This window comes from Papio anubis, chromosome 6 (genome assembly GCF_008728515.1).
Source record: "Papio anubis isolate 15944 chromosome 6, Panubis1.0, whole genome shotgun sequence".
Lineage (NCBI taxonomy): Eukaryota > Metazoa > Chordata > Mammalia > Primates > Cercopithecidae > Papio > Papio anubis.
The window spans coordinates 54,227,742-54,233,101 of NC_044981.1; the positions used below are offsets into that span (position 1 = coordinate 54,227,742).

At 32.7% G+C, this 5,360-nt stretch overlaps 1 pseudogene across 1 annotated transcript; it reads right to left on the bottom strand.

Annotated features, from left to right (window-relative positions):
- Window positions 1-553: 553 nt before the first annotated feature.
- On the bottom strand, window positions 554-1,933 carry LOC116275297 (annotated as a pseudogene). The gene has a single exon (XR_004184308.1). The product of XR_004184308.1 is annotated as a 40S ribosomal protein S7 pseudogene (transcript).
- Between the last annotated feature and the right edge of the window lie 3,427 nt (window positions 1,934-5,360).

Here is a 5,360-nt window from a genome sequence, read left to right on the forward strand (position 1 = left end):
AAGCCATGGAGGTTAGACAGGTGTCACAACATATTTTTCTTCAGTGTGGAAAGACAACCGTCATTCCAGAATTCGATCTCCAACAAAAATATCCTTCCATAATGAAAGAGAAATAAAGATATTCTCAGATGAAGGAAAACTAAAATAATTCAATGCCAGCAGGCCTGCTATTTAATAAAAAATTGTTAAAAAGGTACTTCATACAGAACAGAAATTATACCAGAAGAAAATACCATGAATAAACAAATAACAACAAAATGGTCAACATCTGAGTTATGTTACATTTTTATTACATTTGAGGTCTATTAAGTATATTCCATGCTTGAAAACAAAGAACATAACATTGTTAGGATTTTCAATATATGTAGATGTAATGAAGAAGACACCTACATCATAAAGGGGGAATGTAAAGGAATTTATATAGTTATGTTTCCATATTCCTACTGAAGTGGTAAAATACAAATTCTTTTTTTTTTTTTTTTTTTTTTTTTTTTTTTTTTTTTTTTTTTTTTTTTTTTTTTTTTTATTTATTATATATAATAATCTATTGTTTTTTTTTTTTTGTTTTTTTTTTTTTTTTTACTGTGAATATATATTTTATTTAGTCACTTTTGTTTACAGTTGAAACTCTGGGAATTCAAAATTAACATCCTTGCCCGTGAGCTTCTTATAGACACCAGAAAAAGCTTCAACCTTGTGTTCCACATTGTTCTGCTGTGCTTTGTCCAAACGGACCTTTATGAGCCAGCTGCCATCTAGTTTCACGCGGATTCTCTTGCCCGCAATTTCGCTTGGGAAGACCAAGTCCTCAAGGATGGCATCGTGCACAGCTGTCAGAGCACGGCTCCTAGGACGCTTTTGTTTATTTTTGTGTACGGCTTTTTTGAGTTGGCTTAGGCAGAATTCTCCTCTGAGCGATAAAGACAACAGGCTTCCCACTGAACTTTTTCTCCAATTCGCATACTAGCCGGACTTGGATTTTCTGGAAAGATTTCAGTTGAGGAACAGGAACAAAGATAATGATAGCTTTCCGACCACCACCAACTTCAATTTCCTTAGCTGCCGTAATATTCAGCTCCCTGAGCTGAGCCTTGAGATCCAGGTTCATCTCCAGCTCCAGAAGAGCCTGGGAGATGCGGGACTCGAACTCGTCCGGCTTCTCGCCATTGGGCTTCACGATCTTGGCGCTCAAACTGAACATGGCCTTCTCCTGGGAGAACTTGCCGAGCGCCGGCTTAGGAAGAGCTAAAATACAAATTCTTAATAGACCGTTAATAGTTTAGTATGTATTTATAATCCCTAGGGCAACCACTATAAAACATTGTAAAAAGATACATTGTGAAAATTACAATAGGTAAATTAAAATGGAATAAGGCAAAAGAAGGCAGAAAAGGGGAAACATAAAAAAGTAGGAACCAACAGAAAGTAAATAATACAATGGTTTGCTAATAAACAAATAATTGTATTGTATGTAATTGCAACATCAGTAATTGCATTATATGTAAATAAATAAATTGCAACAGAGATTACTGGTGAATAAAAAGCATGACCCAACCAGATGTTGTCACCCAAAAACTCACTTCAAATATAATGATAAGGACAGATTAAAAGTAAAGGAAATCAAAAAAAGCTGTAGTAGCTATATTAATACCAGACAATATAGGCCTTAGAGAAAAGAAAATTACCAGGAATAAAAAGGAAAATTACACAATGATAAAAGGATTCATTTCAAATGTGTATTCACTTCTGATAAGTGAAATTCGAAGAACGATCCTTGACCTTTTGCCTTTGTATAATCTGCCTTCCTTTGAGTATGGGCTGAAGCTGTGAATAGGATGAAATACCACTCCCATGAATATGTTATGTTCCTTGGTAAAAGGAATGTTTCAATTGTGTTGAGTTTAAAGTGGAAAGTTTTCTCTGACTGGTGGGATTAGTCAGAGAGATTTGAAGCATGAAAACGACTTTACATGCCATTGCTCTTTGGGACCCAATAGAAACCACCCGGACATCTGACTTACAGAACTGTGAGGTAATAAATGGAAGTCATTTAAGGCCATTGAGGTCGTGATAATTTGTTACTCTGCAAAAAAAAACCAAACCAAAACAAAAACAAAAACAAAAAAAACCTAATACAACCTCTAACAAGAGTTTTTACATGAAGCGAAACTAACAGAACTGAAAGGACAATATGAGATTTTAGTTGGAGACTTCAACACTCCTCACTCCTCTCCTAGTAGTAGATACAACTGGTAGAAAACCAGCAAAGACATATAAAAACTTAAACTTGAGATTTTTTGTTTATTCATATTTAAATGTTGGAGGTTCTATCAGCTTGATCCGTTGAGAAAGAACTATGTGGTTAGGTACCTAGGAAACCAACAATGGACATGCAACATGGATGAAAATTAAACTTTTATTGTATAATCTGCTGAAACTTGAGGATTTTTTTTTTTTTTTGACGGCAGCCATATCTTCTTCTTCTGGTTGATACAGTCCGTTATTAGGATATTGCTTAAATAATTACAAAACATAGTGTAATGAAATATATTATGAATATTACATAACTAATATAATTTTTAGATACATTGTTGGTTGAAAAAGATATAATACAAAAGAAAGTGAAGAATATGCTAGCCTAGAGGGTATGGTATGTGTTTGTAGTGGATATATGTTTGTGTGTTCATATGCTCCTGATTAGCCCTGAAGGGTGCATAAACTGATAATACTGATTACCTCTGGGAAGAGGAATAGGGAACCAGGGGACAGAGGAAGATTTTCAGTGTCTATCCTTTTGTACCTTTTAAATTTTAATTCTTGAGAATGTATTATTTTTTCAAATATCAATAACTGATCTTAATTTTTTAAATCTGCATAGATTCAATTATGTTTAAAAATACATTTACAGAAAAGACAGCAAAAAGAAATAAACTAATATCTATTACCCTTTAAAATTAATGACTGCTTAAAATTTTGCTTACAAACTTTTATCTGTCATCTATATTTTCTAGAATAAATATAAATTAATTTTGTGAATTTAAGTTTTATAAAATGAAAATTTACTTATTAAGCTCAAATTCTCTTAAAGAGTAAACTTTTAATCCCTTTTTATAGCATCAAATCCTTCACCATTTATATCTAACCTGCTTTCCTAACCTATACTATTTTCCTTTATAATAATCAAATATAATATAATCAAATTGAACAGCATTCTCTTTCCTTGAAGACAGGAAGAATCTTGTTTGTTTCTAGTTTGAGGGTGTATAATAACACAGAAAGAGCAACAAAGGCAAATTGGAATACTTTGCAAATCACTTTCACCTAATTGGCTTGTTACTGAACATTAGCCTTGAACATAAGAAGTACTATTCAAACATGCATACACCACACACTAAAATTACTATTATATGTAATTGCAAAATTCTATAATAATATATAGAGTCAACTCTTGATAAGAGACTATATTCTACTTGAGTTTTCCATTGTGTGTTATTAGTAATTAGACTTCTGCATATGTAAAGTAAAATGGTTGATTTAGCTATAAAAACTGATCACAAGTTAAGTGCATGTTACGCGTTCGCAAGGAGAGCCTTTAGGCACACTAATATTGGAAATTTTTCCTAAGTATGTCAGAACTAAGATTTCTCATTTTCCCATTTGACAATCATTATTAACAACTCAGTTTATATACTGGATACTCCTTACAGCTCTTTCTAAGGAGAAATAAAAAGAGGTGCCTTAGCAGAGACCTTCAGCTGGTGATACCTACACAAACTTCCTATGGAATCAGTGTTCAAATATAAAACATTTCTCATAGCAGCAAGACTTTAAACCTAATTTTAAAGCTCAGAGATTTCCAACTCTGTAGGTGAGGTGTGCCTCCTCATAGCTCCTGTGTAAATATGCAAGGAGGCAGGAAACTGGTTCCTCTCTTAGTGGAGAATCCAGCTATACCTAGCCTATTGGTATTTTCTGGAAGCAAAGTAAGCACAGCATAAAAAGCCATGTGCACTTATCAGCCTCAGTTTGCAAGCATTACTGAGCCTGTACTATGTATTTTATACAGTGACCATGCTCTCCCTGTGTCCAACAATTATCAATATTAGAAAAAAATGAAATAAAAGACCTAAACTATTTACATAAAGGTAAATGATGCAACGTGACATAAAATAAAATGTAAAAACAAGCTGGAGATAATGTTTTAAACCTACACAAGGGCAAACGAACATGCTTTGGAGAAAATAGCAAACACCTATTAACAGAATTAAGCAAGCAAATAAAAACAAGATGGGATTAAAAAGCAGTCACGTTAAAATATTACTAAGATTAATAATTTGCTACAAATTAGATACAAATAATGCATAACAGCAAACTATTTTGGTAGTGATGCCCCTTAAGGGATGATGATAATAACAAAAATAATATAATTGCAACACTACTATTAATACTTTTGCCTGCTCATTGTGTGTCAAATACTTTACAAAGTATTTCAAATATATTATCACATTTAATATGATGTTAAATGGTCCATTTTGTTTTGACCCTAATGTTACGGTCAATTTTGTTGTTTACCATTTTATAGATTGAGAGACTTAGGTTTAAGAACATTCAGAACTTTCAAAGACATCAGAGAGATTATAAAAAATGCCAGAAGTACAACTAAAACTTATTATCTTAACTATTGTACTATAAAAAAGTGTTGATATCAATGAATACAAATTGACTAAGACTGATAATTGGTAGGCTGAGAGTAAAGAAGGACAAAAGGGATTGCTTCCAAAGGATTAGCATGTCGTAATGTTTCCAGTTGAAAATGATGTTGATACACGTTACCATTATCAAATTATTCTCTAGATGCCATTATCTTTTTATATTCCTGACTCCCACAGGACTTCAGGGAATCAATAGAATATGGTGTCAAGTTATATAAAGGAAAAGTAAGCTGTTAGATAAAGGAAAAATAAAGCTGGCCTTCATTTACAAAAGTGATACCTAATTTAAAGTAGAATAAATGTTTTGCTGAGCGTGGTGTTGGAGGTTATTGGTGATATGATGGTGCCTGTGAATAGCCATTGCACTCCAGCCTGGGCAATAAAGCAAGAATCTGTCTCTTGAAGAAAAAAAAAAATCTGAAAAATGTTCAACTTAATTTAGGTCATTGGTAATGAGAATAACTAATTTTAAAATACGCAACGTAAAAGTACTAAATTGTGAAAAGCAATTAAAAGATCACAAGGAATCTGTAAATTTACCTTTACTCCATGTTATTATCATAACTACCTACCAGGTTATGCAAATGAGCTAGATAACCACACTTTTGCTGTAATCTCTGTCTTTATGAGACTACTCTTCCTGGTTTG